Source organism: Dromiciops gliroides, chromosome 2, assembly GCF_019393635.1.
Source record: "Dromiciops gliroides isolate mDroGli1 chromosome 2, mDroGli1.pri, whole genome shotgun sequence".
In the NCBI taxonomy this organism is placed as follows: Eukaryota; Metazoa; Chordata; class Mammalia; order Microbiotheria; family Microbiotheriidae; genus Dromiciops; species Dromiciops gliroides.
Window position 1 is genome coordinate 231403424 of NC_057862.1, and position 13994 is coordinate 231417417.

General features: G+C 39.5%; 1 protein-coding gene across 1 annotated transcript in view; it reads right to left on the reverse strand.

The window, feature by feature from the left end:
- The window catches only part of LOC122737952 (neurexin-3-like), a 1091749-nt gene that overhangs the window by 342769 nt on the left and 734986 nt on the right, over window positions 1-13994 (reverse strand).

Genomic DNA, 13994 nt, shown 5'->3' on the forward strand with positions numbered 1-13994 from the left:
AAACTCCATAATTCCATGATTCTTTGACCAAATCCTCCTTTTCTCATATTACCAAAAAATAATTTTGTAGATTGTCTAGACCTAAAGTTGCTTGGTTACTATTGTAGTTAGAATCCTTTCCTCCACTGATTCTTTGTTTGAGTTGGTATATAACCCTAAGGTTCAACTCCAGAAGCAGTGACTCAAGAGAGATGTGCCATATGCTTTTCCTCCTGGGTGAAGGGGAATAGGTATAGGAAGAAAAAACTCTACTACTAAACATAGTACCAACTTTTAGTGGCCTAAAGGAGTTGGGGAACTTGTAGTTAGGTGGTACAGAGAATAGAACATGTAACTTTGAGTCAGAAAGGCCTAGCTCAAATCCTGCCTCACACTGGCTGTGTGATATTGTATTATTCATCCTTAATTTTACAAGAGGATAAATCACAACATGAAGGTGATATCTTGACTTGATATGAATTGCATGAATCAGTTAACATCTTTGCCTCAATTTCCTCATCTGCTAGCTGTGTGACCCTGGGCAAGTCACTTAACCCTCATTGCCTTGAACAAAAAAAAAAACAAAATGAAAAAAATTTCCTCACCTGCAAAATGAAGATAGACTAGCACCTACCTTATAAGGTTCTTGTGAAGGTCAAATGAGTTAATAAAAGTGGTATATAAATGTTGTTGTTTTTATCATGAGCAGTTTGATTGCAATAGATAAGATCAATAATGAGAAGTTGATTTGAGATTAGGCTAATCAACCTCTGAAGTTCCTTTCTTTCTTTTCTTTTCTTTTTTTTTTTGTGGGGCAATGAGGGTTAAGTGACTTGCCCAGGGTCACACAGCTAGTCAGTGTCAAGTGTCTGAATCAGGATTTGAACTCAGGTCCTTCTGAATCCAGGTCCAGTGCTTTATCCACTATGCCACCTAGCTGCCCCCCTTTATTTCAACTATTAATAGAAAGTTATAATACCATCTCATAGGGTAAAGACCCAGTTAGTTGCTGCACATAGTTATTGAATTGTTATACATATTTCCATTTGCCAAACCACTGTCCCTATCCTCCCTGCAACTAATGTTTCAGAGTGCCAAGTCTTAAACCAAGCATTTAATCATCCTGCTTAATTCCTGAAGCCACTGACCTTGTGGAATTGGTTGCTGCTATTTCTCAGACTTCATATCCTCTACTTTTTTTTTCCTAAAATAAAGGTCACAGACAGATATTCTCCTTTGCACTTTTATATCTCTGGCCAAGGCAGGTTCCCAAACCTGATTCAGAAGCCAAACTTGAAATCAAGCAAATGTATTCCTAGCAAAATACTGAACTGAGGCATAGCTATGGTAGATATGGGGGAGTGAGGATAGAGGTGGTATCTGTGAAGAAGGTATAGACATCGGTACAGTCTTTGTACTTAGAGAAGACTATTGCTACCACCTATTGCAAAATTGCAGGGACAAAATACAGACTTTTTGTCATATCTGGTATAATTTCTTGCCTGAAGCAAGATTTTCCAAAAGCTGTTAAAAGCTCCCAACTCCACCCCCCCATACTAGTTACTTTCTTTTTATCACCTTGCCATCATCACTGATGAAAATGACCTATAATGCATCATTTAATATTGACAATCAACCACTGATGACAATTCTTTTAGAATGCCCCTCTAACCAGCTGTGTGCTCTCCTAACAGTAATGTAGTCTAGAAATCATATTTACTAGGTTTATTGATGAGCATTTTATGAGGACAAAATCAAAAGCCTTGCCAAAGTCAAGATTCATTACATCAATTGTTTCTTCTAAGCCACCAAGAGTGTCACTCTGTTGCAGAAAGAAATAAAGACAGGTTCAATTTCAGAGAGGGAGAACAGTGGTAAAAGGAAAGACAAGGAAAGAAAAGAAAGGATGGAGAAAAGACATTAAATTATATGTACCTGACAGAAGAAGGAAGGTGAAAAGATAATAACACACGAAGAAGGGAACAGGGAAAGAAGGGAAGAATAAAGTCATAGAAGGAGAAAACAAAGATGGAATAAATAAATAAATATTCCCCTTGGCACCTCTTTCTCTCTCAGGGAAATGTTCCTTGATCATCAACCCATTAGCATCAGTTCCCATTTACTGCAAGTCCACAGGGAGCACAGCATATTAGGCAAAGAGAGGTCTCTTTAAAGCCAAATCATCTCCACAAGTAGGGATTTATATCCTGTGCTCACTGCTCTGTCATTTCCACTTATAATTTAGCCACCTGGCTTTAAAGAATCATCACTCTCTCTTGCCAAGACCCTTTCTCATTTATCACTGTTCAGGAGGAGGCGATGATCAGCCAGAGTGGACAATGTGCAAAAGCTTGAAAAGGTAGTCCTTGCCATCAGGGATGGTTTTTCTAAGAAGTCACTGCATACCAGCAATATCTCTGCTTTCAGCAATGTGCTTTTCATATTAGATGATAGCTGTCTAGCCCATCACTCAAAATGTCTGAGACCCAACTTCATATCTCCATGTGGGAAGAGTCAATTAAAAGTCAGTCAGTAATGGTACATTTACTGCCAGGAAATAATGGAAGAAGAAAAAAAGAAGACAAAGAAATGGCACAAGATGGAAAGGCCAAGCAGATAATTCCCTACTTCTCACCTTAGGAGGACTGAATTGTACTAGAGAGAGAGAATGGAGAAAGTAGTGTGTGTGTGTGTGTGTGTGTGTGTGTGTGTGTGTGTGTGTGTGTGTTGGGGAGTGGGGTATGTATGGAAATTAACATGATAAATAGAAAGTAATTGGTATAGATTATAGAGAGATAGAATGAAAGGAAGGAAGAGAGAGAAAGAGCAGGGAAAGTGAAAGAGAACACTGAGGGGACCTATTCTCAAAGATATTACCACCACCATCTCAAAGTCAACAAGGCTATTTCAAATATTTGGAATGATTTCTCATGATGTTTTAACCCAATCCTCCTTGGTCAGTTTTCCACCCACCAATTTCACTTCATCATTGCCCAGGGCATTTGTTCTCCTCATAATAAATTGAATATGATCTCTTTCCAGGCAGAGTGGGTGAGGGAAATGAAAGCAACAAAGATCCCAGAGCAACCAGGTCCTTTTTTTGGCATGCTTTTGGGAAGCCTATGCCTTTTCATGGCAGATGAACCAAATCAGGTAATAAAGCATGACAAGTGTCAAAAGGAACAAAGCTCTCTTAAGACATAAGGTCTTCCAGATACCTGTAGAAGAATGTGGGTGGTAAAAAGGATCCCATTCCAAATACTATATTTGATGATCCAGATCCAGGTACTCTATTTTCTCTAGGATGTGTGTCTATACATGGCTACCCTTAACAATTATGAAGTAGGCAGAGGTTTGGCTACCATTTCTGTTGTTCCTCATCCTTTTCCAACCTGGGGTTAATCCTCCCAGATACCCAGAGTGCTCAATCCCATATTAAAGCATGATTTCATATATGTACATACACAGGTATATGCATGTATATATACATACATATGTAAGCATATTTAATATATTTTAATATATTCCATTTATGTATGTATATGTATATGTGTATGTGTATGTGTATGTGTATGTGTATGTGTATGTGTATTCCATGCATATTGGGTATAAATGAAGGCCCTGATTTCACATAGCAGTTTAAAGTGTTCCCCTTTCAAGTGATATTTGCATTTTAACAGGGATACTGAAGCAAAAAGTAAAGCAATCTATGGGATTTTAGGCATCATCAGTCAGAGGGAAGGGGAACTTGGGATCCTTCATAGACCTTGAAATCAGTTACATCATGCCATTCATTGAAGGAAAGAAGGAAGGAAGGAAGCAACTTACTCTTAAGGCCAGTTCTGTTTGTATATATTTTTGGACAGAATAATGGGAAGGAAAGAAGAGACTAACAGGAAGTAGCCCACACACCTAAACACTTCAATTATACCACTATGCTTCTCTGATCATCCCCAAGCACCCTCTTCCTCCTCCCTCCCCTGTGATCAGCAATGCCAATGTACCTGACTTGAGAAGCTAGTGGCTATTCCATCCTTGGCATCTGTACATATCCCCAGGCTAACTTTAAGTGGCTCCCTCCTTGCTCATGCAGATGATCAAGAATCTGGATATACAGACCACTTCTTTAAACATCTCTTTTTAAACAGATGTGTTGATAATGTAGGGTTTAGATAATGAGATTTTCCAGGCCATAAGTCCCTAACTGTGAATTAATTGCCTAGCTTATTTGCAATAAATAAAGGGGTTATTACATGTAAAAATCACAAGGGCCCACTGAGCTTTTGCGGAAAACGCTGAAGCTTGAGTGCACAGGCATCCAACATGTGGCTACTCATGGTTGATCAGGTCTGGTAGCAACACTTGCTTCACTTATTTCTGACAGCATTTAAAATACAAATGGGGGCCCTGAAGGGCATGGTAGAAAGTGCATTGGTCTAATTCATGAAACTCTGATTCCAGTCCTGATTCTGCTAATAATTAGCTATGTGACTGAGAACAAGTCACTTGACTTCTCTGGGTCTCAGTCTCCCCATCTATAAAAAAGATTTAGACAAGATTATCTCTAATGATGTTTCAGTGATTTAAAAAAAAAAGTCTATGATTTTCCTGTCTGCTGATGCTTTCTTTGCAACACTATGAATTTCAATCACTTGGTCTAACTTGGAAGTATTTTTATGGACAAAAAGAGGCTTGTTAATAGTTACCAAGAGTTACAACAACACTATGAGGTAAAAACTAAAAGCATTTGGAATGGATCTGTCATTTCATTGTTATTGGGAATTCTGGGTAAGAATTCTGGGCATCTGTTCTGCAATTTAAAGTCTTTGTGAGTTTCAAAGAATACTCAGAGGTTTAGTGACTTGTTCAAGGCCACATAGTTAATGTAGGTCATTGGTGGAACTGGAACCCAGGTATTCCTGATGAGCTACTACACCAAGCTGCCTCAAAACCATGGGCATTATCATCTATGTAACTTTCTCAGAGCCACACGACCAGAAAGAGACAGAAATGAGATTTAAACAGGTCCTCCTTACTCCAAGTTCAGCATTTTTTCTGTTTGGCTAAAACATGCAATTCCCCATTCAACCTAGAACTATTCTCTAGAATAAAGCAATTGGGTCCCAAGAGAGAAGAAATCAGAAAGAGAGCATATATACACACTCCATGAGAACCATATGTATGATATCATAAACCTACAATTCCAAGGGAAGCAAGCCCTGGGTGATGATAACAACCCCACTAATTCCTGGTAGCCTCACTTAATGGAAAGTGCCTAACTTGTGAATGGGCACAGAATCACCCACTGAATTTTTCTGTCCAATTTATAGCTTAGGATAAGAAAACAGAATATCAGCAAAAGGAAAAAAAAGATGAGGGGGAAGAAATAAGATGTAGAGGAGATAAACTATCATTTCTTTACCCCTCTTTGCTTTCAACATTAGCCTTAATTTTGGAGTATCGAGAAAAGGAACTTCCATGGGTACTGGAGGATTCTGGGTCTTTCTTGATAAAAAAGTTCATTACAATGGAGGTGATAAAAAGGGATGCTGTAGTAACAGTAGGAGTACAGATATCTGGCCATAGGTGAGGGTATCTATGAAAAACAGGCTTCCACCACATGTGGGGGAATTGAGAGTCAGCCAGTGTCTGCAAACCCAGCAATGAAGGCATCACATTGGGGCTTGGGAGAATGAGACTACACATCAGAGCTGTTTTCTTTTCTCTTAATATAGATTGTGGATCCAACTGAGATAAAGAATGTTCTGGCCTTGGCCAAGGCCCATCTGTTGCCCTAGGCAGCAAACCACCCATGTAAAATATCAATATTAAAATATCAGTAGGGGGTAAAAAGGGAGCTATAGGGGAAAGGAGTATGAGGGGAATGGGAGAAAAAGATATCTTAAATGCTTTAGGTTTTTTTTTTCTTGCTGGGTGGGGGAAGAGGCAGGAGACTGTGCTAATGCTACAATTTTATTAGGTCTCTGATTTACTGTCCCCTCAGCAGCAACTGTTGAGATTTGTCACTTTGATGAAAATGCATTGCTGTAAAGGTTTTAACATGCTAAAGACCATGAAATGATCTTCTCCAAGAATGATTTCATCCACTTGACTAGAATTAGCCAGCCTGTCAGCCCACAACATTGGGAGGGGATGCTTTCAAAGACTGCATATAATACTGGGCTCCCAAGCCTGAGTTCCCGTTATACTCCTCATTCATTTCCAATGTCCTATCTGAAAGGGACTGTCTGACACTCTCTGCTTTACTGTTTGGAGGAGGGAAGTGACAGGAAAGAGACGAAAGAAGAGGGTTGTTACATTCCTTCCCTTGGTTCTTTGTATCATTTGCTGTTGTTCAATCGTTTCAGTCTTGTCTGACTTTTTGTGACCCCGTTTGGGGTTTTCTTGGCAACAATACTGGAGTGGTTTGTCATTTCCTTCTCCATTTTTTGGGGGGAGGGCAATAAGGGTTAAGTGACTTGCCCAGGGTCACACAGCTAGTAAGTGTCAAGTATTTGAGGTTGGATTTGAACTCAGGTCCTCCTGAATCCAGGGCTGGTGCTTTATCCACTGTACCACCTAGCTGCCCCACTCTGCAATTCATTTTTACAGATAAGGAAACTGAGGTAGACAGGGTTAAGTTATTTGAATAATTTCTAACATTAAAAAAATTGAGGTTTTGTTTTGATTTAACAATAGAGAGACATTATGGCAAAGTAGATAGTCAGCCTCGAAGACAGGAAAACCTGGGTTCAAATACAACCTCTCTGACACAGAGGCTATGTGACAATGGATCACCCACTTAAATTCTCAGTGCTCTGCACAATTCTCTTAAGACTAAATATTGTAGAGGAGGTGTTGACCTGCATCACAAGAGGGGGTCTTATCACCTGGGGGTTGTCTACATCAATTAAATCACAGTTTCTATCCCTATCCCTAGTTCAGTGATACATCTTAGCCCCACTCAGAATTATCAACATCTTTCTCTCTTCATTTCTGTTATTTGTTGAGAACAGATACATATGTCTTTAGCTAGGCAGCTGATGGAACAGTGAATAGAGAGCTAAGCCTAGAGTCAGGAAAATGAGTTCAAATACAGCTTTGAACACAGCTTCAAAAACTTATAACCTGTGTGATCCTGGGTGAGCCAGTTTGCCTCAGTTTCCTCAATTGTAAAATGGGGAAAATAACAGCAGTTCCTCCCTTTGGCCTTCACATCTCTGGGCCTCAGTTTCCTCGTTAATAAAAATGATGTATTTGTACGAGATAAGATCCTATTTAGGTCTGACTTTCTATCCTTCCAAGATCACTTCACTTCTTGATTTTCACTGAATCAACCTTGAGTTCTATTAAGTCTTGAAAACCCACCTTATTTTTTAGTTATAGTCTAAATTTTTTTCTGTTCCCAAGGGCAAGAGAAAACATGCTAATTCCTCACTGATGTCTGTCAATGGTGAAAAACTAAGGGAGGCCAAGCAGAAAGGATAGAGGGAAGGGAAATTCAAGCTATGCTTTTTTTCTAGTCTCCAAAGAAAATATCTTTCAATTCTGTTTCAAAACTAGACACTTAAAAAAAGACAAAGTAGGCAATACAATTGGTTTTCCCATATGTTAAAACTTGGTTGATGTAATCATAAATGCAAGGGATGCCGATAATAATAGCATCAAAGATCTGGGGCTGTAAGGGACCTCAGACACCATATAGGCCAATTCCTTTATTTTAAGAATGGGGAAACTGGGGGGCAGCTAGGTGGAGCAGTGGATAAAGCACCAGCCCTGGATTCAGGAGTACCTGAGTTCAAATCTGGCCTCAGACACTTGACACTTACTAGCTGTGTGACCCTGGGCAAGTCACTTAACCCCCATTGCCCCGCAAAAATAAAAAAAAATTAAAAAATGAATAAATTGTTTGTGGGGAAATTAAAAAAAAAGAATGGGGAAGCCCAAGTGTCTTGCCCAAGACCACCCAGATACAAGGTATCAGAGGCAGGATCTGAACCCAGATCTTCTAATTCTTTGCTGTATTAGTTCCAAAATCCTTCCTTGAAATTGGAGGTCACCATGGAACAGGCCATCAATGCGCACTCAGACTTACTTGGTTTACAGAGGAGAGCTGGTTTTGTGACTTTTCTCTGCTGGAAGAACCTCCTGATTTAAGGCTCTACCTCTGGAGCATAGGCATCTAGAACGAAGGCTGTAACACTCTTTTGTTCTATGATTCTGAAGTGCTTATGTCTCATAATTTAGAAGCATCTCAGCTTATTAAGGATACAATGGGTAGATGTAGGCTGGCACTTAAGCAGCATTCAGAAAATGTTGCAATAAAGGTAGTGAGTATGAAATGGAAGCCATGAACCAACCTTTGCCAGCCAATGCAGCCAGCTGCAGGTGTGAGCCTTCTTCTAAGTGGTATGGGGCATTGCAGGGAATAGAGCACTGCTCAGCTGGACACAGCTCAGGGCAAAAGCAGAATGAGCTCCAAGACACTCCCTCCTTCTCTAGGACTCAAGAGAATTTCAAGTCACCCAAATGCTGACAGAGAACTACTTCCTCCTTTCTTCACCACTATGCTCTAAACCTCTTCACTGAATAATTTTATTAACAAAAGTCATTGATATTTCTATAACCAATATTCTAAAGTTTATGAAAGTTTATTTTATCTGCATTATCATACTCGATCCTGACAGCATTACAGACAGATATTACATGTATGATTGTTCTCATTTTATTGATTAAGAACTAATTGAGGTTCAATAATTACTAAGTGTTAGAGGCAAGATTTGAGCACAGATATTCCTAAAAGCATAAGAAACAGACTTTATACTGGTGAGATTCCATGTTCTTTCATCCATTATGAATTTCCTGCCACATCCTTCCCTCTTAAATCTTCTCAGACAAGACAGAAGCATAGTCATCCTTAATGTTCCTATCCCAGACAGTTACCTACACTAACTATCCAGACTGTTATTGGGAAATGTGGACAACTTCTCTGTAGAGCAAGAAGATAGTAGCCATTGGCATTAACCTTGATGAGGTTCCTGGCTTGTTCCCCTTCCCTAAGTCTGTGTATTATTGCTAGCCTATAAAAAACAAACTTGCCCAGACTAGGCTAATGTTTCTAAACTGGCCCACAGACTGTAAAGATGATTGTTTTGTAGGAGAAATAAGAGAAAAGGAAACTTTGCAGAGCAGTCAAATTCTGGGGTGTCTGATTGCCTGAGTGTCTCTTACTGGGTATACATTTGGCTCCCCTTGAGTGTTGTGTATTTCTCTGGGGAGGATCTTATGAAATTGGAGTCCCTGTAATCTTTAGCTTATGTTAAGGCACAGTATACACAAAAAGGCTTGGACTGTGTTGATACTGTGTGGCACTGATGAGGCTATGGGAGAAAATACTACCAACACCATTGATCCTATTCCTCTGACCTTAGAAACACCTCCAACCTTTCAAAGGGATTATAGTGAAGGACAACAGAGAGAAGTATCTGTGAGGCTCCCACAGTCAGTGCCCTCCTTGACATCATCTTATCCTCTGACTTTATTATCAATTCCCTTTCTCCCATCCAATGGTTAGTCAATTTCTACCTTCTGTTTCCTCATCCCTATGATTCAGTTACTGAGGTAAAAATATGATGCCTGATATATGTTAAACACTTTTAAAAACCTTAAGTAACTATGTAAGTAGTGGTTATAATAATAACAATAACAACAACTAGAATTTAAGTAGCACTTTAAGGTTTGGAAATTACTTTCACTAGATTATCTCATTTGATCCTTATAGCCACCTTGAGGTGGTGGTGGTATTGGTGGTGGTAGTGGTGGTGGCTGTTATTATTATTCCCATTTTATCAGTAAAAAAAGTGAGGCTAACAGAGTTAAGTTACTTGCCCAGTCATACAACTAGGAGCTGTCTGAGTCAGGATTTGAACTCAGGTCTTCCTATGCCCAAATCTAGCATTCTCTCTACAATGACACCAAGCTTCTTTTTCATGTTGGTGACCCCATGAACACTGGCCTCCTAGTTCCTCAACCTCTTCCATCCTCATAGCCTACATTGGCATTCTACTTCAGAAAGCCTTTGGGGTGATAACACCCTAGATTTTATCATCACTCCAAACTATTGCATCTCTATGATTCTAAGCTCAAATTTTTCCCTTAACTCCCATTTTTTCATTTGCCTAATTTCTCCTAAAACCATTTATTATTCTAACCAGGACCCCTAAATACCTCTAGCCCTCTGTCCTCTCTCAGTCTATCATCCTTGCTCCTTCCATACTCTCAGCCTTACATGCAGTATGCTAGTTCAACTATGAACCACTATCCACCCCTAAAAACCATTATCTTTCAATCTTCACCCCAGTTAACTTCCATAGCCCACCTTTGATGCTCCTACTCCTGAGCTACTAAATGGTGTTTAGAGTCTTTCCAATTGTCTTTAAACATCCCATTACAAAAACATACTCTCTAATGTCAACTAGACTCTTACTATTGTATAGAAATATATATATATATATATTGCTACCCTTAGTGATACCCTTACCATCTTCTTCACAGTGGCTATTCCATACTTTATCTTATTCCTCTCAAGCCATCACCATTACCTCCACTCCCCCTCTCTCAATTACTGATCTTGTCTCTTTCTTGAGAGAATCAAGACCCCTTTGGCTCATCCTCCTCAAAAATCCCACTAATATCTTCACCCATATTCTTCTTCTTTGTTCTGATCTTTGGAAAAGAAATAGTCCTTCTTGCTAAGGCAAAGCCCTCTGCTTGTGCCCTTAGTTCCACTTTCAAACAGCTCTGATTGGTAAGAAATTTTTTTTTTACTTTCTAGGAAACTGTAGACTTTATGTAGGCTATATATCAATCCTGCATTTGTACAACTTAACCAATTGTTCCAGCTTCTGTTTTATGGTCCCACACAGAGTGAAGTCTAATCTCTTTTCAGTGTGGTAGCCCTACAAATACTTGAAAAAGCATCAGCCATCATTCCTCTTCTTGCTCTCCACCCAGCACCAAGTCTTGGGTTATGCAGGTTAAATATCCCCTGTTCTTTTAACCTACCTTTATATGACATGGAGTATAGGCCCTTCACCATCCTAGTTGCCCCTCTCTGGATTCCATCCAGTTTATCAATGCCCTTCTTAGACTGTTGCACTCAAAACTGGACATAACAACATAAATAGGGTCTAGCTAGGGAAAGGTAGAGAGGACTTATCATCTCATTCCTAAAAAAAACCATGTCTCTCTTAATTCAGTCCCAAATCAAACCTAGATCAATATAAGGCAAAATCCACCTGCATTGGAATCCTAATTCTGAGCATAGAACAGATATCTGTTTAGTCATTTGCAGTTGTGTTTGGCATGTGCAGTTTTATTGGCAAAGATTCTGGAGTGCTTTGCCATTTCCTTCTCCAGCTCATTTTACAGATGAGGGAATTAAGGCAAACAGGGTTAAATAACCTTCCTAGGGTCACACAGCTAGTAAGTGTCTGAAGAAAGATTTGAACTCAGGAAGATGAGTCATCCTGACTCCAGGCCTCACTCTATCCATTGCACCACCCAGCTACCCCAATAGCTATCTAGCTTCAGGTAAATCACCTCACCTCTCAGACTTAAGATCGCTTTGAGTTTAGACCTGTAGACTCATATGTGTTGTTTACCCCATTAGAATATAAGCCCCATTGAGAACAGGGATTGTATTGATTTTCCATTTGTATCTCTAATGTTTTACATAATGATTTGTAAGTAATGAGAACTTAATAAAGGGTTTCTCATTCATTCATTCAACTTAGCACTAATATTCTATGATTCTAGAACTCAATTGAGTTAATTTGCCACAGATGTTAGGTACACAAGCATTGAAGAGAGTGTTTTGTTCATGGCCCCAGGGCCTCTTGGAGCTGATTACAGCTCCTTGGAAGACATCTGCAGAACAGACAAACAGAAGCCACAATGCTTTTGGGGGAAGACAAAATGCAGAGTTGCTTCTGAATAGTGTCCATTGGCCTGATATCTGTGGATCACAGTTTCAACCAAATTAAACTGGCAGTAGAAATGCTTACAGTTTTTTATGACATTGAGTAAGGATCAAAAGACCACCAATCAAATCATTATTGCTGGACCACTGAGATATTTGATGACATCTATGTTTTTTTATGCAGTGACTCTATATATCCTAGGAATATTCTATAACCTACAAATCTGTTCAAGTCAAAGTTATGAGACAAAGTCTGCTACTGAACAACATGACCTGCGAGGTCAAATCAATGATGAGTGAACTACTTGTAGAGGATAGGCATCCTTGATTAAGGGGAGCACCCTCATGGAAAACACATCCTTAAGAATTACAGTGGGCTAGTCAAGTTCGAATGATCGGTACTGCACAAGAGATCACTATAGACAGTTTTATGGATCTAGTATAGTGTGCTCTCCACCTCCAGGATCACCTGGACATAGCAGCCCACAGAAATGTTGGTATGTCTATGACCATACTCTAGATCCTATAAGTTCCTAAAGCAGAGGTGAGAGGTAGGTGGTACAAGATCTATGGTATACCTATTGATTGACAGCAAAAAGTCTTAGGTACTCTGTGGAAGAGTCAGCCCTACTCCAGTCTCTCATTTTTCTCCCTCAAGACATAAGAAGAGTCAACCAAAATCTAGTCACAAAGAGAACAGACTATCACATTCTCTGTGGGGTAATACCCAATATTCCAAAATGGCTTACGTATTTCTTTCCCTTCCAACTTAACAAGATAGGGAGAATTACTGGCATCAGGGTCCATAAATAGAAGAGTGGAACAAGAAAAGCCCACAAGTGGTAAGTAATAGAACCCAAAGAAATAAAATGCTTTACCCTCATGGTCAAACCCCCCATGTAACTCATGAGGTTCAATGAAGAAAATATTAGCATGGGGAATTTCCATTTCCTTTGTTTATTAAGCTGGGTGCCTTTATTTTTGCACTCTATCAGTTCGTCCTGAGCATAATATTAAGCATAATGCAGGGGGCAAAAAGCAATTGATGCAATCACCTGGGATTTGCAGTCAATAGATCAAAATGTCTTCTATTTGCTAAGCTCCTTGTTATTTGGCCCAGAATGGATGCGTCTTGGCTGCACTGTAGCAGCAATAATTGTCTCTCATATATCCCCAATCAGGCTCCTTTTAATGACTAGTCAGAAGTGACAATGTAAAAATGTGCAGTGACTTTCCACTATATTTGGCAAATCTTGGACTGGCTCCCATTGGTTTGCCCTTGAAGAAAGTGATCTTGAGACACCTTGCTGCTGCAGGCTATGCTACCTGCTGCCTGTCCCCAGAAACCCTACAGCCATAGAAAGGTGCAGGATACAGAGAGAAAGATGAAAGAAACCTGCAGTGACCTTCAACTCTTCTATTGTCTTTGCAGGAGATGGAGCAATCTAACTGGTACCATAACTGTTTAGTGCATCCCCAAAGACAAGTAACCTTCCTATTCTCCCCATTGAGTTACTACTCTACTAGGAATAGACTACATCATAGGAGAATCTGAAGAAATGCTAATTAACTTGGCAGCCCCAGGTTATCCACTTGAACTCAGTCATTCTCCCCCATAATCAATTCTTTGGTTGTTGTTTTTTTTTAAATTAATTCAAATATCTAAATTCATAAGACATAGTGCATTATCTCTACATCTTTCTTCCATACTCCTTATTCTATAGACTGACAACAATATTTTCAAGCTCTCATAGTACAGGTATTAACCAATGACATCTGGGAAATATGCTGCCTTCATAGAAAATCAATTAATCAATAAACATTTCTTGAGGTAAGCACATTCTATGTGTAGGCACTGTACTAAGCACCAGGGATACAAAAAGAGGCAAAGAACAGTACCTGTTTTCAAGGAGCTTACAATCTAGTGGACTCAGATTATCCAGTTTCAAGTCCATGGCTAAGTAAAGAATTGCAACCCACTACCAGATCTCTAGTACTTCATTAGGTATACTCCTCAATGACTTTGGAGGATGAA